Raw genomic sequence first — 24,192 nt, 5'->3', positions numbered from 1 at the left:
GGTGCAACAAACACCAAGCTGGATCCAGCCGTGCATTCAAGGAACAAGTTTCACAGATCTTTCAAGATGTTGCAAGCCATCTGGACTCCCTGGAAAATGGTCTACCCAGGTTGCTATTCAAGCTTCTTCTCAACTGCTCACTCTGCTAACTATTCAGTTGTCTATACATCAGTCTCCTGCACCTGATCCTTCTACTGGTCCACAGATACCACTACTGTCCCACTATGAAAACACCCAACCCTACAGAGGATACAACTGGTTGGAGTGTCTTTATAAAGACCAGAGTACTTGGTAGTAAAGGAAAGGAAGTTGTGGTAAGAGAGAAGGAGAGAGTTTACAAAGTCATAGATAGAACAGAGACAGGAGAAGACCAAATCAAGCATATTGCAGTCTTTGTGCATGGGCAAAACTGTGAGTTGTGAAAGGGCTAGAGATAATTAATGTTGGAAGCTAAGAGGCAGATCAGGAGATGTTAAAGTCAAATAAAATGAGAGTTGGAATTTCACAGCATAAGGGCTCGGTCAGAGAAGTGTTGTTTACTTGCTAATACAGCAGCGAGAAAACAGCGCTGCTATAGGAACCAATAGGTTCCTATAGAAGCACTCAAATGGACGCTTTTTAGAAGCACATAATCTGCGCTTCTAAGAAAAAAAGGACAGCGAGTGCAAACTCATTTGTCAGCTCCGTGGTGCAGAGTGCTTTCCATAGGCTTTAAACAACAAAAAATTCCATGCAGGAAAAAGTGTAACCCACGCTTGCTTGCAGAGTAAAATTTGTAATCTTCTTTTATTTAGTCAGATTTAAAATTGTCAGGTATACACATCTCTAACCAGACGCGTATCGTTGTTTAAAGCCCAGTACTGGGGGCAGGTGAACCCGCTTGAGCAAGCAGTGGATCATGAAACATATTTGAAGTGAGCAAGCTGACAGCACAGCACACCATATTCAAGTGTTTGCTTTTCATAGGCTCCTATGAGAGCCACAAAAGCATGCATCCTGCACTATGGATCGTGTGACCAGGCTGCTTCACGGAGCTAGAAGGAACCCATTCACGTGATCTTTTCAGGAAAGATAGCAGTGAGTAAACAATGCTTGTCTGACCAAGCCCTAGGAAGCGACGAGACAAGGTAGCAAAGTGATCTAGAAACAGGCTTGGAAAGTGCTAGGGGCAGAAGATGACCACCACTGCCATAGACAGTAGAGTCTAAGAGTATGGATACTGGTGGGATTACAGAGAAAGTGCATCTCGGAGAAAGTAGAATGTCTACTTCCCCACGTCTGTTTTCAGGTCTTGGGCTATGGATAAAGTGCAGCCCATCACCTGATACTGCCTGTCCTGCAGTATCAGGTAATGCATATTTGGCTTCTTTTTCTGTGAGGTATGTCTTTGTACATTTTTTTCTCTCACGTCTGTGAGTTTATTTGGCTATTAGTGAGATAGCATAGGTTCTGACATACGCGTGGCGGTCTTGCCGCGGCCCATCAGCTTACATGGCTTGGCCAAAATGCAAACTAACACCCGCATGTATCAGTGTTTTTTTGGCATACAGTGCGCTATAGATGCTGGGTAAGGCCAGAATGCCCCGCCAGTGCGGTGCACTAATGTGATACAGGGCAATCCACTGCTTTGCCAGTGGAGGTTGTATTCCTGTATTGTGTGGTGCACTTATCTATGGCTGGCATCCTTGGTATCAGTTCATATGTGCAGACTATGTTGTCTGCAGTCACCTCTCCCCCAATCTTCGGTTTAGTTGAGTGGCTGCACATCAGTCTGCACTGAACATTTAGCTCCCTCATATTGCAATCTGGTTTTCTGCGTGCTACTAGGGAATATGGTTATTGAGTCTGCCCTGCAGTTTTAGATGATGCATATTTGGCTTCTTTTTCTGTAAGTTATGTCTTCGTAGGGTAGAGAAGCAAATCTGCCATTTGTGTGGCCATTCTGATGCCTTTGGTCTGGGGCATACATGCCGAGCCTGGAGAGCCGCTCTGCTAAACTGCCTGCCTCTTTCTGCCCCCTCGCTGGCTGCCAGCAATGGGAGGGGGCAGGACAGGGCAGGAGCTTAGCAACTAGCTCCCGGCCCATCATACCCCTTCCATTGCAAACATTGCAAACAGCCGACCTCCCTACTCCAGCAGCTACCATTGGCTCCCATACCATTCTATGGCAGCCACTGCCTATATTCCAGCTAGGAAGATAGTTCCTGAACTATCTTTTCCTGGTCAGCGCAAAAGCTGCGAGAATACGCCCATCTGAACTGATGCATTGTAAACCAATGCATCAGATGGGCAGCGTATATCAGCTGGGTGTGAAAGTGTTGCTGAAATACGCTTGTGTGAATAAAGCCTTACTATGTAGAAAAAAAAAGATTTAAACAACTGTCACAATTTGGTATTTTCATGTTTATAAGTACTAAGGGAAAAAGGTTAGCACATTATTTAACCCGGAAGGTGCACACCAAGAAAAAAAAACATGGTAAAAATGGCTAATTTTGTATATATCACAAAAAGTGGAATATCAAGTGATCAAAAAGTCGTATGAATCACCAAACGGTACCAATAAAAAGGACAATTCATTCTGCAAAAAAAAAGTCTTAAACAGCATTGTGGCTGGAAAAAAAAGTTAGTTGATGAAAGAAAAAAAATTCTACTTTTTCTAAAAAAAAAGATGTAAATTATTAACCCTTAGAGACCAGCCCATAGTGTTTTTATGTCCTTGCTAAGTAGGCTTTAATCCCTGAGGACATAAAAACATGCTTCCTGCGGGGATTAAAACAACGTAGGCTGTGGACGTGACAGCTCCAGGTTGTCAGCTACCTCCGAGCACCGACATCGGAGGCCGCATGGAGCTCCCCCCCACAATGCAATTGGCGCTATCCGTTTGAAAGCGCCGATTGCATTAAAGTGCAAAAACTTTTTTTAAAAAGTCAAAGATTCAGCTGCCCTCATGGATCAGATCCAAGGGGGCAGCTGAGATTACCCCAGTCCTCTGTGCCGTTCCGCAGTGATCTGGTCCTCCAGGACTTGAAGCCGGCCTTCTGCGCATGCGTGCCAGGCGTCATTACATCAGCTGCATGCGTAGAAGGCAAATTTGAAATCTCCCGGCTCCTGAAGGCAGCCAGGAGGCAAGAGATGTCACCGGGGAGTTTTATCTCCCCTCATGGATCGGATTCATGAGGGGAGGTGAAAATACTCACCCCTGTCCACCGTGATGTCCCCCGAGGATCAGTACCTGCCATGGGCTTCTGTTCACATGCACCACATTGGAGAGCCTGGCAAATTTAAAATTCCCCTGCACTTGGCTGTCAAAAATAGCCGAGTGCAGGGAGATGTTACCGGGGACCGCTGTATGTGGTTCCCAGTCACATAATCACTGTTATCCACCAGATAACAGTGATCATGGAAAGTTAAAAAAAGTTTAAAAAGTTAAAGTTTCATCTCCCCATACCGATCGTATCCATGAGGGAAGATGAAATTACATACCCAAAGTCCCCGAATTTGCCTTAACCCGCCTTCGGCACATGTGCCCATCAGCATAATGGCGGACACATGCTCAAAAGTCAAGGATTGCCCGTGAAATGTAAAATCTCCCTGCTCCTGGCTACCAGAGGTAGCCGAGAGCCTGGAGGTGTCACAGAGATGGCCCGCGATACGAGATTCCTTGTCACGTGATCACCGTTATCCAATGGATAAAGGCGATCACGTAAAAGTTTTTTTAAAAGTTGAAGTTTCATCTTCCCTCACTGATGTGATCAGTGAGAGGAGATAAAACATCTTACCAGAGGCCTCCGCATTTGAACCCCAAAGCAATCATCCTCCACGGACCTCCCCAACTCCTGTGCATGCCCCGCCAGAAAAATGCCAGACACAGGCGCAGGGGGCAGGGAGCCCAGGAAATTTTAAATCTCCTTGCTCCCGTTGACCAGCGGTCTCCAAGAGCCTGGAGCAGTGACTGGTCACCTTGTTGAGCAGTCCCCGGTCACGTGATAAAAAGGTAGCGATCTGCCTTAGGCCGGTCTCACATGACCAGATAGAAATTGCGGATTCCATATGCGTTTTATCTGGATTACACAATTCAGCTCACATTAGCGAATCGGAATTATGTAATCCACTTGCACAAAGCAGAGCACAGCGGATATCCGCAACATAGAGCCCATTGTGCTCCATGGTCGCAAATATACTCACAGCCCATATGCAACTACATTGTATTTGGGATGTGGATAGCCGTTTCGTCACTGAGCGATGGCAGGGGAAATATTAACAAGAGATAGTGTACTGCACATGACCGCCTGTGTAAGTACGCAGTTATCTGCTGGGATCTGCTGTGGGCTTCCGCAAGTGGATACCACATATGGCCGTGTAAGCCCCGTGTTATTCCGATCGCTACCTGTAATACGTAATTTACAAGAAGCCCCGGGAACGCTCGTCTTCCTGCAGTTCCTGGCGCAGCTTGTTGAGTGCATTCTATGTGAGATCACCGCGCCGCAGCAAGCTTACAAAGCCTCACAGAGCGCCACTTTCTACACCCTATCCCTGCCGCTGAGGTCAAGAAATACCCCCCCAAAAAGCAATAAAGGAGGAGGGATACCCGATTTTATTGCCCCATGTGCCCATCCCAACCAGGACCCCCTAATTACTCCTTTGGATATACCACACAGTTTACATTATTACTTTTATCTAAGATTTCGGAAATGCCAAAAAATGGGAGAGAGGGATAATTTTTAGGGAGTCAATTTTTTTGCTGCACAAGTGGGCAATGGGGCCTCGAATTTATTCAGTTGTGCCCTGAAATCCAACTGGTGTTCCTCCATTATAGGCCTAGCCATGTGTCCTATAAGTAGATTAGGGCCACAATGGGCATGTTTCTGAACACAGGACAAACAGGGGTATCCATTTTTGGATGAAAGTCTTCATTGATATGTGTGATATACAAAAAAAACTGTTTTTAAAATTACGCAGTTGCCAAAAAATGAAAATAGTAATTTTTTCCTTCTGCTTTGTTTAGATTCATTCAAAAACTGTGAGGTCAAAATATGCAGTACAACCCTAGATGCGGACCCTCGATGTGGATGTTGCTGTTATACACTGAACAAAACCAAGATATTTAATAGTTCAGATGGAAATAAAAAGTATGAGATTAAAAGCTTCATTAACTGTAAATCCACAAATATTATTTACATTATTCTATGTACACATTGCAACCTAGAAAATTCCAGATTAGAATGGCAGAGCATCTCAGGGATATTCAGAAGGGATATGTAGGCAAATCGTGGGTTGCTAATCATTTTATCAAAACATTTGATAGTAATATGGAAGGAGTTTCATGCTTTGGCATTGAAAGGGTGTGTAGAAATAGAAAGCAGAAGGTAGAAATGCAAGATATCTTCCATAGGGAGGCTTCTTGGATTCTGGAAGTGGACACTAGATATCCACATGGGATGAACTATAAAACCAATTTATTTTGTATCTATTAGTTTTATTTGTATTATTTAGAAAAATAAATGAATTCATGAATGGGTGTGAGTGAGACCTGCCTCTGATTGGCTCAGCGCTGAGCCAATCAGGGGGCAGGTCTGACTCACACCCCCTTCCCACCCACTGCAGGCCGGGCGCGCTGAACTACGGCTGCCGGGACAAGGTAAGTATATATATTTTTTGTATTTTAACACTTTTCTGGATGAATTGCAGGGAAGGGCTTATATATTTAAGCCCTTCTCGACAATTCATCCAGCGCTGTCCGGCAGCCCATTGCTTTCAATGGAGCCGGCTGTATTGCCGGCTCCATTGAATTCAATGGGAAAGCATCGTTCTTCTCTGCCACAGCTGTTACAGCTGTGGCAGAGAAGAATGATTTGTCTTCTATATGTTCTCAATGGGGTCGGCACTGCTGCCGCCGGCCCCATTGAGCGCATATAGAGAAGAGAACAGGAATCGCAGATCGCAGATAGGTGCGATCTGCGATTTCTGTTCTATAATTTATCGGACGAGCGCATAAAAAGCGCTCATGTGTCCGATACGATTGCAAAGCAATGGTTTTAAAAAATCGCCGGACGCATGCGCAAATCGCGCAAAAAAACGCTCGTCTGACTAAGGCCTTATAAAGTGACTTGTGTCAGATTTCCAAACTTTGGCTTGGTCATTAAGGCACAAACGGGCTTGGTCACTAAGGAGTTAAAAAAACGACATAAAATTGGGATCAACTAAATTATACTAATTTGCAGATTAGTGTAATTAATTAATCAAACATGTTATTTATACCACACAGTGAACACCATGGAAAATAAAAAAAAATACAATGACAGAATTGCAGATTTTGTTAGCATTGCTTCTGAAAAAAAAAAAACAGAAAAAGAAGTAATGAAAATGGTATATCTTTCCAAAATGGGATCAATGGAAACTATACCTCATCACACAAAAACAAATTGTCATAGAGCTCTGTTGATGGAAAAATAATGGTCATGCTCTTGGAATGCTGCAACACAAAAGCAAATCTTTAAAAAAAAAAAAAGTGTTTTTTTTAATGTACAAATATAGCAAAACATGTATAAACTTGGTATTGTTGAAATCATGTAGACCCAGAGAATAATGTTATCACAATATTTATTTTGCACACTGAACACCATAAAAATAATGACAAATGGCAGAACTTCTTTTTTTCCCAATCCCCCTAAAAAATTAATAAAAGTTATAAAATACATTATATGTGCCCCAAAATGATGCCAATAAAAAGTGCAACTTGTCCCACAAAAAAACAAGCCCCCATACAACTATATTGACATAAAAATTAAAAAAATATGGAATGCGACAATGAAAAAAACTGAAAGATTAGTTGGTCATTAAGGCGCAAACAGGCTTTGTCATTAAGGGGATAAGTAGCTTACAGGCAAAAAGATTGGTCTAGTGAACAATAAGAGGATGCAATTTCATATATTTTACTTTTTTATTTTGGTGTTGATGGTATATAATCAACTTTATATTTAAAGAAGTGACAGCATTTGTTTTAGAAAATATAGGTGGATAACTCCTTTATTTAAACAGGTGGAAATTCATCACTGCTCAGAGCTATCCACAGTAAAAAAAACAACTGGCAACATATTTAACTCCTTCCCTCCATATGACGTACGGGTACGTCATGGCAGCGGGGTACTTTCCGCAACTGGACATACCCTTACGTCATGTGGATCCCCCACTGTTAACCTCTTCCCTGCCGCGATCTATGTAGATCAAGGCACGGGAAGAGTTTATAGAGGGAGTGTGCGCCTTCTGTGCTATTATCGGGCTCTTGTGATATAATTGCAGAGAGCCCGGCTGATTGCCATGGTAACAGGACGCCACCTACAGGTGTGCTGTATTACCATTGCCATATGATCGCTGTAATAAGTGATAAGCCATTGCAGGAGAAAACTCCTGCAATGCCTTTTCATAACAATCATTGGTGGCATGGTGTAAGTCCCCCAGAGGGACACAAATGGTGTAAAAGAAAAAATCTAAATAATGTACAAAAAATACAAATGTAAAAAAGTAAAAGAAAAACTTTTTTGGGCTTTTTCTCTTTTTAGCATTAAATAATCCCACATATTTGGTATTATCGTGTCCGTAACGACACGTACAATACGTTGAATATGCTTTTTATCCTGCACAGCAAAAAGTATAAAAAAAAAATGCTAAAAAACTGAGGCAAAATGCTAATTTTTAGCATTTTGCCTTCCAAAAAGCGCAATAAAAGTGATCAAAAAAGCCGTATGTACCACAAGATGGTACCAATAAAAACTACAGCTTGTCTCGCAAAAAATAAGCCCTCACAGAGCTCTGTCCATGGAAAAATAAAAAAGTTATAGGACTTTTTATATGTCAAAGGGAAAAATGGAAAAACCTAAAAATATAAGAATTTTGCTATTGTTGTAATCGTACCAAACCGCAGAAAAAAAATGTATTGTGTCTTTTATGCTGCATGATTTATGCTTTAAAAAAAAAACTATGGCAGAATTGATGCGTTTTCTCTCCCTGCGATCATAAAAAAAAAATAATGAAAAGTTTTGCAATATAGTCTATGTGCCCCAAAATGGCACCAATAGAAACAAGCCCTTATACGTCCGTGTCGACGAAACAATAAAAAAGTTATGGCTTTTGAAAAATGGAGATTAATATCCGCCAAAAATCGTTGCGTCCTTAAGACCAAAATAGGCCATGTCCTTAAGGGGTTAATGCAGTTCATGTTTTTGTACCATCAAGAAAACTTTGGGCAGAATTTTCTGTATCAGTTTAATTATGAATGGGTTGGACAAGCTATGCTTTTTATATTATAGTGAGGTAGTATAATCCTATATAGGATATAGTATAGGATATTTCTTATACTAGGAGCAGTTGCAACCTTAAACAATTTATGTACGCGGTGTGATAAATAGTTGAGAAAAAAAATAAAATCTGAATAGAATTTTATTTTCTTTCATAATTTTAACAAAAGGAAAAATCGGTGTTAATTTCCTCACCATTCCATACCTGTTGCTTTACCACCACATTTTTTTAGACAGAGCACCTAGTTTTCATTTATGGACTTATATGGACTCTGAGATAAGTTGCCATCAAACAAGAATAAAACCTATAGTAAACTAACACCTTTTACCTGATGTGTATATAGTTTAGAGAAATCTCTTTAAATATTTCACTGCATTGTTGTCAACCTTTCCTGTTAATCCATCATATCAACTTTAGGGCCCAGGGATTCCAGGGAAATATCTATTAAAGGATAGTTTAGGGAAGTCACAAAAATGGCAATATTAAATTCAGCTAAAAACCCTGTGATTAACAATCTAACGCTGACCACAGTGAATTGTCACTTTGATTGATTTCACAGTGACATTCATTGATGGCAATTTTATATGAAGTGACAGTTAATATTGTACTGAAACTTGACATTTCCTTCATGCATTTGCATATAATAAAAATATTTGAAGTAACTAATAATACATCTAAATCCCAAATTTTTAAGTAACATTTTGAGAAACATTTTTACAAAATTAATGCAAACTTAAACCTACTGCTCACATTCAGTAAAGCCAATTTTTATATGCCAAATTTGCACATTTTTACTCTGTTACAAATCAGTATAAATATTAGGTTATAATGGATATGGATAGCGCCGATCGCATAAGTTACAAAATGTACAAAAAAAGTTAAAGATTTAGCTACCCTGATGGATCGGATCCATCAGTGCAGCTGAAATTACTCACTCGCCTTCTCCGGGGTCTTCTGTGGTGACGGAGTCCTCCCGGACCCGCCGCCGCTCTTCTGCGCATGTGCGCCAGATGATGACGTCACGTGCATGCGCAGAAGCCCGGGAGCCCCCAGCAAATTCAAAATCTCCTGGGGATGTTACCGGGGACCGCGGTAAAAAAGTTTTTAAAAAGTACAAGTTTCACCTCCCCTCACGGATCCGATCCATGAGGGGAGGTGAAAATACTCACCTCAGGTCCGCCGATGTCCCCGGTGTTCCGGGAGCCGAAGTCCCCCTCTGCGCATGCGCACACGATGATTGACATTGGGCGCGTGCACAGAGGGGTTCGAGCTACGGCAAATTCAAAATCCCTCTGCTCCTGGCTGCTATGTGTAGCCAGGAGCAGAGACATTATACCAGGGACATGATCACTGTTTTAAAAAAAAGTTTTAAAAAGTTAAAAAAGATCATATCCGTGAGGGAGGATGAAAGTACGTACATAAGGCCCCCGGATTTATCTGCGGACCTTACCCCAGCTTCTGCGCACACGCCCGTCGCCAAAATGGCGGACGCATGCACAAAAGCTGTGGATTGCCAGGATGATTGAAATTCTCCCTCCTCCTGGCTACAAAACTGAGCCAAGAGCCTGGAGATTTCACGGGGGGCCGCGGTGAGCGGTTCCTGTTCACGTGTTCGCCATTATACAATGGATAGGGGCAATCACGTAAAAGTAAAAAAAAAAAATTGACGTTTCATCTCCCCTCACCGATGCGATCGGTGAGAGGAGATGAAACTTTTTACCAGAGGCCTCCGTATTTGCACCCCGACGCGATCCTCCTCCGTGAACTTACCCGGATTCTGCACATGCGACCGCCGGCAAAATGCCGGACACATGTGCCGGAGTTGGGGAGCCCAGGAAACTTAAAATCTCCTTGCTCTCAGCGACCAACGGTCGCCGAGAGCCTGGAGCAGTGACGGGTGGCCTCGTTGAGCGGTCCCCGGTCACGTAATAAAAAAGTAGCGATCTAACATAGGTCGGTCTCACATGACCGGATAGGATTTACGGATTCCGCATGCGTCTGATCCACGGTATTACGCAGATCAATCGCATTGGATTACACAATTCCGCTCACATTAGTGGGTTGGAATTGTGTAATCCACTCGCAGAAAAGAGAACGCAGCAGGTTCTATTTTACCGCGGCTATCTGCAGCATAGAGCCTATTGTGCTCCATAGTCGTGGATATACCCGCTGCCCATACGCAACTACGTTGTGTACGGGCTGCGGGTAGCCGCGTCATCGCTAAGCAACGGTGTGGGAAATACAAACAAAAAAAAAATTTGTACTGCTATTGACCGCCTGAGTGAGTAGGCAGATATGCGCAGTACATTACGCGGCCGTACGCAGGGTCACAGCTGGGCTCACAGCTGGGATCCGATGCGGGCCTCCGCAAGCGGATTCCACCTATGGCTGCGTGAGCCCGGCATTATTCAGACCGCTACCTGTAATACGTATTTTACAAGAAGCCCCGGGAACGCTTGCCTTCCTGCAGTTCCAGGAGCAGCTTGTTGAGCGCCTTCTGTGCGAGACTGCCGCACCTCCGCAAGCTTACGAAGACTCACGGAACGCTACTTTTTACACCCCATACCCGCCACTGAGGTCAAGAAATAACCCCCAAAAAGCATGAAAGGAGGGGGGATACCGGTTTTATTGCCCCATGTGCCTATTCCAACCAGCCTCCGTAATTACTCCTGTCTTCAGAAATACCACACAGTTCACATTATTACTAGAGATGAGCGAACGTACTCGGTAAGGCCGATTTCGCAATCGAGCACCGCGATTTTCGAGTACTTTACTACTTGGGTGAAAAGTACTCTGGGGCGCTGTGGGGCGTGGCGTGGTGGAGCGGGGGGTAGCAGCGCGGAACAGGTGGGAGCTCTCTCTCTCTCCCCCCACTCCCCTCTGCAACCCCCCGCTCACCCACAGCGCCCCCGAGTACTTTTCACCCGAGTAGTTAAGTACTCGAAAATCGCGGTGCTCGATTGCGAAATCGGCCTTACCGAGTACGTTCGCTCATCTCTAATTATTACTTTTATCTAAGATTTGGGGAAAGCTGAAAAGGGCGTGGAGGGGGGGGGCGATATTTTTAGGGAGTCAATTTTTATTCTGTACAAATGAGCAATGGGGCCTTGAATTTATTCAGTTGTGCCCTGCAATCTAACGGGTGTTCCCTCCATTATAGGCCTTGCCATGGGCCCTGTAAGTAGATTAGGGCCACAATGGATATGTTTCTGAACTCGGGACAAACTCGGGACATTTTGGGGTGAATGTCTTCATTCCTATGTACGCTGTACAAAAAAACCTGTTTTTAAATTGAAAAAAATTGCCAAAAAAATTGAAAATCGTGATTTTTTCCTTCTGCTTTGCTTAGATTCATTCAAATACTGTGGGGTCAAAATATGCTGTGTACCCCTAGATGAATTCATTAAGGGGTCTAGTTTTCAAAATGGGGTCATTTGAGGGGGTTCCTTATCGTTTTGGCCGCCCAATGGCTCTATAAGTGGGCGATGGGGCCTGGAATTAATTAGTTGTACCCTGAAATCCAACGGGTGTTCCTTTCATTATAGGCTTAGCCATGTGTCCTGTAAGTAGATTAGGGCCACAATGGGTATGTTTCTGAACACGGGACAAACAGAGGGGTATCCATTGTGGGGTCAAAGTCTTCATTTATATGTGTGCTGTACAAAAAAACCTGTTTTTAAATTGACGCAATTGCCCAAAAAAGGAAAATCGTAATTTTTTCCTACTGCTTTGCTTAGCTCTATTCAAAAATTGTACGGTTAAAATACACAGTACACCCCTAGATGAACGCGTTAAGGGGTCTAGTTTTCAAAATGAGATCATTTGTGGGGGTTCTCTATTGTTTTGGGCGCTCAAGAACTCTACAAGTGTGCTATGGGGCATAAAAGGCCTTCAAGCAAAATCTATGTTCTGAAAACCACCGATTACTCCTTTCATTTTGGCCCCGTTGTGCATCCAGACATAAGATTAGGACCACAATGGGTATATTTCTGAAAACAGCACAAACAGGGTTATCCATTTTGGGGTGCAAGTCTTCATTCACATGTGTGCTGTACAAAAAAAGTTGTTTTTAAAGTGACAGAATTGCCAAAAAATGAAAATCTCAATTCTTACCTTTTGCTTTGCTTGAATTCATTCAAAAACTGTGGCATCAAAATATGTAGTACACACCTAGATAAATTCGTTAAGGGGTCTAGTTTTCAAAATGGGGTCATTTTTGGGAGTTCTCTATTGTTTTGGACGCTCAAGAACTCTACATGTGTGCTATGGGGCCTAAAAGGACTTCAAGCAAAATCTATGTTCTGAAAGCCACCGATTACTCCTTTCATTTTGGGACCCATTGTGCATCCAGACAGAAGATTAGGGCCACAATGGGTATGTTTCTGAGCACAGGACAAACAGGGGTATCCATTTTGTGGTGCAAGTCTTCATTTATATGTGTGCTGTACAAAAAAAGCTGTTTTTAAAATGACAGAATTGCGAAAAAAACGAAAATCGCAATTTTTTCCTTTTGCTTTGCTTGAATTCATTCAAAAACAGTGAGGTCAAAATGGGCAGTACACCCCTAGATACATTCGTTAGGGGTCTAGTTTTCAAAATGGGGTCATTTGTGGGGGTTTTCTATGGTTTTATGTGCTCAAGAACTCTACATGTGTGCTATGGGGCCTAAAACGCCTTCAAGCAAAATTTTTGTTCTGAAAGACACTGACTACTCCTTTCATTTTGGGCCCTGTTGTGCACTCATATATAAGATTAGGGCCTAGAGATGAGCGAGCGTACTCGGCCATGCCCCTTTTTCGGCGCGATTTTCAGTACTTCCGTACTCGGGCGAAAAGATTCGGGGGGCGCCGTGGGTGAGTGGGGGGTTGCAGCGGGGAGTGGGGGAGAGAGGGAGAGAGAGAGGGCTCCCCCCTGTTCCCCGCTGCTTCCCCCCTGCTCCGCCACGCCTCCCCCGCCCCCCGGATCATTTCACCCGAGTACGGAAGTACTCGAAAATCGCGGTGCTCGATCGAGTAATTACTCGAACGAGTAGGTTCGCTCATCTCTATTAGGGCCACATTGGGTATATTTTTGAACACAGGACAAACATGGGGATCCATTTTGGGGTGTAAATCCTCATTTTCATTTAAACTATAGAAAAAAAATATGTCTTTAAAATGACATATTTGCAAAAATATTAAATTTTAATTTTTCTCCTCTAAATTGCATTAATTCCTGAAAAAAAACTGTGGGGTCAAAATACTCATGACACCCCTCAGTGAATACATTAAGGGGTGTAGTTTTTAAAATAGGGTCATTTGTGGGGGTATCTATTATTCGGACACCTATGAGCCTTTGCTATCTTGGCTTGGTGCAGGAAAATAAAGTGTTCCTCAAAATGCTGAAAAGTAATGTTAAATTTGTATGTCTCCTAAATGGTTAAAAAAACATAAAAGTTTTTCAAATGTGCATTCAGAATAAAGTAAATAGATGGAAATATATATCTTAGCAAAAGTTTGTACGGTATGTTTGCACATATTTGATATATTACAATTGAAAATGTGAAAAAATGATATTTTTTTCAAAATTTTCCCAATATTGGCACTTTTAATAAATATACACAAATTATATCGGACTATTTTCACCACCTAAATAAAGTACAACATGTGGCGAAAAAACAATGTCAGAATCACTTGGATATGCAAAACCTTTACAGCTATTCTATGTTAAAGTACACGTCAGATTTCCAAAATTTGGCCTGGTCATTAAGGAGCAAACAGGCTTGGTCACTAAGGGGTTAACCAGAAACTTATGGGGCAACCATGCAAAGAGTGGCAGATACCCTAAAAACTAGAAAACCCTGTTATGGCCCATAAGCAGGGAATATAAACCTGGACAACAATGAGAGAAAGAGAAATCCGCAGTTAATGGCAGAAGTTTCCAACATGTCTCATCCTTCCCATGGAGATATTAAGGGAACAGTAGGGGAAAGAACATTACCAAAGCACTTATTTCCTTATGAAATACATGCAATATGATCATGAATTGCACAGCACTTCACATAAATTGATAATGCTGAATAACACAATCATGCAGCATCTGGTAAATACAAACCACAATACTAATAAGCAGTCATGCAGCAAGCAACACAGCAAACCTGCATAAGAGTGGCAGTAGTAAGTACATTAGCATTAGTATTAGTACTACATATGTATTGCAGTGTATTGGCAGCAAATAATATATATATTTAGCTCTTTCTGCTCTATAACATGATGCCTGCAGTTTTGACAGAAAGTTCAAGCTGACAGACTGTCTTTAAGTGCACACCTACAAATAAAATTTGGGTAACTTTCAACAGGTCAAACAGTTCCGTAATAAATATCAGGACCGGACTGGTAGTCTGCGCAATAGAGATGATTCCTGGTGGGCTGCACTGCCAGATGACTGAACTGGCTGCTAATCCTGGCCTTTACGACAGGAATATATATAAGACAGTATATTTGGAAAAAGAAAACCTAAGGCTGGTTTCACACACGCGCATTTGAATTGCGAGTTCCGCAATTGCCATCCGCGCGTATGATACATGGTAATATGCAAGTATTGAAATGCATGGACTTATGCTGCTTTGTGCACACTTGCAAGTACAAGTTTTGGATTCTGCGTGCAGAAGAAAAACTGTAGCATGCTCTATTTTACCACTGATTTTGCGTGTATGAGCTCCATTGATCTCTATGGATGCGTTCGATACACAGTGCGTATGCAATTATATTGCGTATGGACGTGGATTCATGCTCATGTTGCTAGGAGACTAGATACATATGGTATAAAGAAAGTAGGAATTTGTTAGCAGAAAATGCAGGACAGAATCTAGGGATCAACCCATCCATCCAGACTGCTGTCTGTAACCACGCTTATTCTTCTGGGCTCTTCCTCCAGAAGGATAGGTGTTATTTTTAAATGTGGTTTATACTACTTCTAAAAGAAGTAGTATGAACCTGATAACCCTAGAGAGCAGTATTCATTCCTAAGGCGTAGCTCTTGGAACATCTTTCTCCACGACAGCACAGGGAAATGTCGCCTGAGTGACAGAAGGGTGTTTCCAAGGAGTTGGGCTACTTTCTGTAATTCCCTGCTTGTGTTCAGTTTTCCACACTGATGATACACTTTCCATCCTGTAAGCAAGTGGGGTGCACTTGCCTGCGGATCGCCGACCTCTTGCACATGAAAATGGCAGAAACTGCTCAGGAGATGTGGATTTCTTTATCTGGCTCCTGCCAGTCTTTATTTGTCATCACGCAATCACAAAACATAGCAATATCATCCAACGTCAATATACACAGTCCATATGCACCCCACTTGGGTGTGAGTCCAGGGTTGTCGCCCCTGTCGGACTCTGGCCTCTGCTAGGCCACCAGCCTGCAGCACCTCAGCTCTGCTGCATTGGTCCTCTCTCTCTTGCTTTTGGCAGGAACTGGCTTTCATCTGGTTCCCGCTCCACCCCTTGGTGTTAACCCTAGCAGCAGAATGCCCTTCTGTGTTGTGCACCTCTTCATACCCCCCTCCCCCACCTTTGATAAAGGCCGTAGGCAGTATCATACTTTTTCTTTTGGTCCTCCAGGGTCAAAACTCCATGCTCAGGGGTCTCTTTCTATTTTTACTTGTCTGACAAATTCTCTCTTCTTGTCTTCACTCAGCTCATCACATCCTTGCAGATCTCTCTCAGACTGTGCTCTCCCAGCTTGCAGGTTGACTTTCAAGTGCAACTTTGTATCCTATGTAGCTTGTAACATCTTCAAGTTCCTCTACCTCTAAATCTAACTTTTGCTTGGTAGTATTGAGTTCACTGATGAATTGGTCCTTGGAGCCAGCATCCCTGTGATAGGCTACTATCACCTGGACAACCCGTTTCTTCACTTTCTGGGTTTACTTTTTGAGGTCATTATACTCTTGCTGCAGTTCTTCCAAGATTTCTGCTGCCACTTCTGAGACCTTCTTAGCTTCAGTAGCCTCACTTTCTGCCTTCTCCTTGGCCTCTTGTACTTCAGAGGTCTATTCAGTCTGCATCTTTTGCTCAGCTCTCACCTTAATGACTTTTCTTTTATTTACAGAAGTGATTTCTTTCCTCCAGACTGTCCAAGTCTTTACAAATTGTTCACCTGGAGTGCCCAGGTCACCTTCATCTAATTTGGTATGCTTCACCACTTGTGTCTTATTTTTACAATTCTTCATTCCTGCCACCGGTTGTTGGACCACGCCATTGCGTTTTCTTTGTACCAGAGTTCACTTTCCAGCATCATTATCAGGAATCTTCCACAAGCTCTTCTTCTCTTTTACTTGCTTTCTGAACTGGCTCCTAGACCGCACTAGTCTCGGAACCCTCTTTTCAGCAACATGACACTGTGCTGCCCAGCGTTTCATCTTCACACTTGAATTCTTGGCAAATTTTTGGAACAGCCCCTTTTTCTCTGACATCATTTTCAGGGTGCGTGTCAAAGTTAACCCTTCAGTCTTTTTAATACAGGCCATTTCTTCAGCACGCTCACATTCAGTTTAAGCTGATGTTCACATATTTTCTGTGTCTTTCTTAGTTTGGACACAAGCTCCTTTTGGAGACCAAGCTCCACAGAAACATCTTCTATCTCTTGCTGAAGACTTATTTTAACCTTCTCAAGCTTATCACAGGCAGCTGTCTTCTCTTCATACTGCTGCCTTGTAGCTTCTAACTCCTCTTGTATTTCTCTTTTTTGCTCTTGCACAGAATCCAAGCACACAGCACTCTTCTCCAGTCTATATTCTAGGTCAGACACCTCAGCCTGAAGTGTTGCAACCTGCTCTAACAGGTTTCTCTTAGCTTCTGCATCTTCCTCTACCTGCTTGAGGAACACATCTCTCATCTTGCATCGTCTTCAGGTGTGCACTGAGACCAATCCTCTGCTGCTTCTCTTCCTGTAGCAGCTTCTGGGACTCTTCACTCTGAGCTTCCAGCTCCACCTGCAGCCGGCTCACCTGCTCAGACAACGCTGTCTGCACACTGTCACCTTCAGTTATTTTTATTTGTAGCTCTTGAAGCTGCATCTCTACTGTATTTCTCTTGCATTCAGACTCCTGTTTAGCCTGCAAAAGGACCGCCAGCTTATGGGTAAGCTCAGTACACTTGCTTTCCACAGCCTGTTTGACCTCTTCCAAGGTTTCATTCATCTTTTCAGCTTGCTCTAACCATTGGGACAGTTCCTTCATAGCTAGCTCATGGGTCTGATTAAGGTCCTGGATCTGAGCTTCATATTCTTCAGCTTCCTCATCCAGGCTAAACTGTAGCTGGGACACCAGTCTCTCATGCAATGCCTCCTGGTTTTCCTTGTAACCCAGTAAGTCTTTCAAGATCTCTGCTTGTTTCTCTGCCTGACTGCAAGCAGCTTTCTCTAGTTCAAGCTCTTCCTTGAGCTGACTTATTTGGCACTCCAAGTCACCATTTTTCTTTGCTAACTGCATTTTCAACTTCAACCTGATTCTGCAAACCTGCAGTTGCATTATGTGCATCTGTAGAAGCTCTTTCTAACTTGCAACACGTCATCTCAACTCTTGAGTTTTCATTTGCAGTTTCTTACAGTCCTGTTCATACTGCCCAGATTGTGCCTCCAGACATACTCTGCGATCACCCTCATCTCTGGCTACATCTCTGAGGTCTTGTATCTCTTTATGGGCTTGCATTGGTGCAAATCTCTCCTGAATCTTAAACAAGCGTTCTCTTGCTGTCTCACCCTGGACCTCAGGATCTGCACTGACAACCTCACTTGTCCCACTAGCAGCAGCCTTTTTCTTCTTTTTTCTCTTCTTTGCACATTTAGTACGATCTATTCTTTCTCTCTCTAAAGGCATAGTACTACTCACTCCAGCATTTCTAGTCTTGCCACTGGACATCTGAACATACACAAGTCCATCTGCAAATACCCCCAGCTTGGCTCTTTCTGGTTGCCTGCTGTACCACCCGCCATCTTGACTGCACAGTCCATAATAAACAAACAAGTTTACAAACTTGCCTCGCAGACTTCCGCTAGCTGTTGCTCCCACAGCAACCACAAACTTTGGCCTCCTGGCCCTTTAACCGCAGCTTCGGCCTCCTTGCCCTTTAAACAGCATCCAGCACAACCGTTCCCAGCAGACATGCACGTGTTGCTCCTGCAGCTTTGTGCGCCACTCCAGATCTTGCCCGCATCCTCCACCATATGTAAGCAAGCGGGGTGCACTTGCCTGCGGATCACCAATCTCTTGCACATGAACATGGCATACCACACGTATAGAAACTGCTCAGGAGATATGGATTTCTTTATCTGGCGCCTGCCAGTCTTTATTTGTCATAACGGCAATCACAAAATACAGCAATATCATCCAACGTCAATATACACAGTCCATATGCATCCCACTTGGGTGTGAGTCCAGGGTTGTCGCCCCTGTTGGACTTTAGCCTCTGCTAGGCCACCAGCCCGCAGCACCTCAGCTCTGCTGCACTGGTCCTCTCTCTCTTGCTTTTGGCAGGAACTGGCTTTCATCTGGTTCCTGCTCCACCCCTTGGTGTTAACCCTAGCAGCAGAAGTTCTGTCTGTAGCCCTCTACAGGCCCTTCTGTGTTGTGCACCTCTACAATCCGCATACGTTTGCACGGAAAACCACACACATATGTGACCATGTGATATTCATTTCCACCGTCATTCGCATACCTTCTGCTGTGGATATCCGCATGCGGAATCCAACCTGCTTCTGTGAGCCCAGCTTGCAGGTTTCTCCAACCTGGCCAGCCTCAGGACATTCAGTTTAAGTGGAGCTATTGCCTCTGCCTGTGATCATGGTAGCTCCACTTCCCTCTGCCTGAGTTGCCAGCGTCCTGCTATGCCTCTGATCTCACACACAGCAGCACCGTCCCTTCCTCTAGGCATCTTCCTGATCTGGATCTCACTAAGTTCTCCGCACACTTCATTCTCAGTGAACTCCCTCTGCCTGCAGTGGATACTTTGTGTTGGGTGGGTCAGTGATTCAGTAAGAGTCAGGGACTGATTAGTGCGCTGCTGGCTATATAATGAATTGTGTAGTGAACTGCTGAGCTGTGTAGTGCGGTGCTGACCACTAATCAGCCCAACAGTCCACTAGTTAGCTAAACAGCCTACTAATTAGTTAGGCAGTACACTAGCCAACCCATCAGTGGACTGCTGTGCTCATTACTGGGCAGTAGCCCACTAAGACACCTTCACTTGCAACGTAAATACTGCGGAAATTAAGCAGTTAAGCAGCATTTACTGTATACTGCCATGTAGAGAAGGTTTCTAAAATGATAATTACATGGTGTGGAAATTTTCCACAGTGAATCCACAGTGTATCTATTTATGTTGCGGATTTGATTTAAAAAATAAGGATTAAACTGCACAGGAAATCCACTAAAAATAGCGCAGCCAAATCTGCACCATTTAAGTGCATATTTGGTCTCCGTGATTTTCCTGCATATCTGCTGCGGAAAGCCCTCTGTTGATACGGATTGTAAGAAGGTGCCATAAGGCTTTCATGGGGTGGTTTTACAGTATTTTGCGCATACCTCTGGGTAGATATGTGTGCATTTGTGAACCTCCCATAGAAATCTATAGGGCTCTTTGGTGCGCAAATGGTCACAAAATAGAGCAAGTCCTATTTTTTTGCGCCTGCAAGAACCGCACATGCAAAACAAAGAAATTAGAATGAACCCATTGAAATTAATGGGTTCTATTCGCCTCGATTTATGAGCGGGATTTTATGCGCAAAAACACGTTAAAATTCACTCATCTGATGGAGCCCTAAATAAAAATTGCAGCATGTCCTACTCTTGTCTGATTTTCTGACGAGAATAGCACTTGTCAATGTGCTGTGTTCAGCACATACTAAAGCACATATATGGGAGTGCTATCGGATGCAAGTTGCGCCTTTAAATCTTGAGCGCATCTTTTAAAAACGCCCATGTGCATGTACCCTCAGTGGGCTACTGGCCAAAAACTGATTAGTGGACTTCTGGGCTTATTATGTTGCAGCCTGGGCTGACATGGTTCTAGTAGCCCTAGTGAGATGCACTGGAATAATAAAGCAATCTTGGAGCTCTTAGTATGTAACAACCTAAAAGTTCTTTTGTCAAATGTGTCTCAAGTTCAACTTGCAACAGTGATATTCAGCACAACAGTCTGCTCACATGATAGGGTCACAGACAGATTTTTATGTAGTGGTTACCTGATATATACATTGTTTGTATAGAAATAAATTTGCACTCACCTCCCCACAGTATAGCTGAGTCCACAGTCTCCTTAACAACCATTGATATACCTGTACGTCATTGGTCATGGAGGTGGGTTGGGAGTGTGCTCAGGACCTAAACCCTCTCCATAGCTGGAAGATCCTAGCTGATGTCCACCCACACCACCCAGGATTGAGGTTAGCTCTAGTCCTGTCTATTTAAGCTGTCGTGGATGACCTTAGGGGGTCCACGGCATGATCAATAGGAATGTTTGCATCCTTCCAAATTAATGTTATGAGACTGTGCGCACAGCCTGAAGCAATCACACTGACACAAGTTTAGTATATGAAAACTTCCTCATTTCCCCCTTATTTGTGGGCACATAGCCTCTTTTATAGAGTTTAACATATTTGCCCTTTATGGGCAGGCCAAAGATTGCATAATAGACAATTGGATAAGCTTCTTGAGATTCTTCCTTCATCCGGTCATCTGTTATTCTTGTCGTTGCCCGTCACATGGTATCAGTCAGGAGGGGGCAAGATGAGATGAGCGAGTTGTCTTAGTTACCATGTGTGGATGGTCCAGTATGATTGTAGGTTATGACTTGAACTATTTGCAAAAATTTCCCGTAAACTCCTTATGTTGACTAGTGTGTTTGCTAAAAAGCGGTAATGTTAAAAACTGCGGTTTCGTGTGTCTGACTTGCTTCAGCTAAAGTCTGCTAGGAATCGGGAAATAGAGGGTTTCACTATAGGCTTGCTCCAGCTAAGGTCTGCTAGGAATCGGGAAACAGAGTGTTCCATTAAATGCTAGCTTCTGCTAAAGTCTGCTAGAAGATAGGGAAACAGAGAGTTTCATTGTACATATGAGGAAGTGGATATGTAAGATATAAAAAGATATGTGTGTAAGCAAACACAAGATGGAAAAATACTGTCATAGGTATACTTAAGATTAAGAATGTATAGTATGTAAAAGGATATATGAGTAAGACTGTCCACTACAGGTCCACTGTCCACTACATATGAAATATAGATATTGCGTATATCCACTACAAACTATTTAGATGCCACTGTCAACAATGACCATGATGTCTAAGCTGTCTAGGCCTCTCTATTTGCCCCATCGCTTCCCTTGCAACGTCATCATGTGTCGAACAGCGTCTTTACTAGCGGAACTCACACTGAGACTCCTCTAATAACAGTACTTTTAGTTTGTTACATACTAGGAACTTTGAGATTGTTATTTATTTTAAGTGCATCTGTTACTGAACCAGTTAGTGGAAGTTCTGATCTTGTTCTTGCTATATTCTTGTGGTGCTCGGAGTACATTTTTTTTGTATTTTACCTAGTTATTACTTCAATCTGGACTGCTGTCTTAAAGTTGGACTGGACTGACATGATTTCTGTACTAGAAGCTGCTATGACCAGGGATGGTATGGCTTTTGTAGGAGCTGACTATCAGCCCCAACATAAGTCATATCAACCCTGGTCATATTATCCATATAGATGTCATGTCAACACCTTAAGCCATCATTCACACGAGCGTGTGCTTTTTCACACGTGGCCTAAAATTGCAACAATGAAGAATAACCACGATCTAATTTTGAAATTAATTAGTGTTTTCTTGTCAATTCACATGAGCATATCGTGTGAAAGAAAACGCTTCCTGCGTGGAATTACATCGGTTGGCAGAATGTCATCTATAAGCTTAAATAGCTAAAATATATTACAGAAAGGGAAATATAAAAACAAACAATCACTGTAAACGGCCATATACTTACTGATACAAGGGGGCAACTATGTGCACCACCTAAACATTTAGGCTACCAAACTACCAAATGAGGGAGACAGTTACACCTGTGGAGGACAACAAATAAGAGACAGCCACTCACACGAGGGGAGGGCTGCTTGGTGTATACTCCTTCACAGAGTAGATACAAAGTGTCAGACTGGCTCCCTCATTTGGCATTTGGCTGCCTGCATGTTGAGGTGGTGCACATATTTGCCCTCCTGTATCAGTAAGTATATGGCTGTTTTTAGTGATTGTAAATAGCTAAAATAGAGACAGCTGTCTTTTCCTGGCGTCGGACGAAGGTAAACTCCCTCCCCCCCCTTTTCTTTCCAGCTCTTGTAGGAGTCTATGGAAGCCTCCAGCATTTTTCGTCAAAAGATAGGTCAAGGCCTATCTTTTGATGCTGCAAGAAAAATCTGTGACCGAAAATGGTAGACGATTTGATGATTTTATGATGCGATTTTTTCATACGCCCGAAAATCGCCCATGTGAACGAATGCATTGGAATCCAGTGCTTCACATAGTAGTGATTTTCGGCCGATGATTTATCGCGGCAAAATATCCGTGTAAAAAAGCTCATGTGAATGAGGCCTAAAGCACATATCAGTGGCTCAGGAGCTTATACACCCAGTCTAGTTCTCCTGAGATATTTAGAGGCACCTACGTGTTCCCACTTGTATTCAATTGTATCCATATTGTTAAGATGGTGTGATAACTGTATTTATGCTATGTGCTTGGTTCTGGGGCTGTAGTTATGTACTAGACTTGGTTCTAATATATTAGAAGTATGAACATGTTTTATTAGCTTAGAGAAACTTTCTGCTGTGTGCTTAAACCGTATGCATATCCCATGCAATTTTAATCAGTCCTGATTTATTGCATTTGACCAAAAGCTATTTTGTTTCAGATACTCCTTAACTGACAGAATAAATCAAAATTTGTTGTAGCATGTATTGCACACCTCTATTTTTCTGCAATATGGGTGAAGGAGGGTGTGCGCTGGTAGAGTTGGTGTGCCAGAGATGCATTTTAATCCCAGTCTAGCCCTGATAAACATAACAGTAATTGACATGAACAGTCCTAGTTGTTTTAGGTTGGGCTCAAACAGCCATAATTTGCTGCATGCCGCCCATGGGAGATACACGTGCGGCACTCGGCAAGTACAGAATGACATTGCGTACTTGCTGTGCACCGCCAATTGCTATGCAGTATCTTGCCCTGTGCACGTAATGCATGCCAAGATAGAGCATGCTGCAATTTTTCTTGTCCCGTATTTTGCGCAATTCATGTCAGTGGCAACATGGCAACCTATGACAGGTTGATACAGCTTATTCTGCGTGCAAAACCTGCATGCGGAATATGCTGTGTGAGCCAGGCCTTACTAGGATCCCTGCAGTCCTACTACTGTACTTGGTATCTCAGGAGTCAGTAAATAAAAAAAGATAGCATAATAAATAAGCATAAAACATTGACCCTTAAAGGGGTTGTCTCGCGAAATCAAGTGGAGTTATACACTTCTGTATGGCCATATTAATGCACTTTGTAATATACATCGTGCATTAAATATGAGCCATACAGAAGTTATTCACTTACCTGCTCCGTTGCTAGCGTCCTCGTCGCCATGGTTCCGTCTAATTTCGGGATCTTCTTGCTTTTTTAGACGCGCTTGCGCTGTGCGGTCCTCTCCCTTCGGCTCTGCTCGGCAGCATCGGCGTTTTGGCTCCGCCACCTTGTACGCATCATCGCGTAGCTCCGTCCCCGTCACGTGCCGATTCCAGCCAATCAGGAGGCTGGAACCGGCACATGTCATGGGGCGGAGCTACGCGATGACGCATAGAAGGGGGCGGAGCCAAAACGCCGATGCTGCCGAGCAGAGCCGAAGGG

This window comes from Eleutherodactylus coqui, chromosome 1, assembly GCF_035609145.1.
Source record: "Eleutherodactylus coqui strain aEleCoq1 chromosome 1, aEleCoq1.hap1, whole genome shotgun sequence".
Lineage (NCBI taxonomy): Eukaryota > Metazoa > Chordata > Amphibia > Anura > Eleutherodactylidae > Eleutherodactylus > Eleutherodactylus coqui.
Note: the sequence above shows the minus strand (reverse complement) of the source record.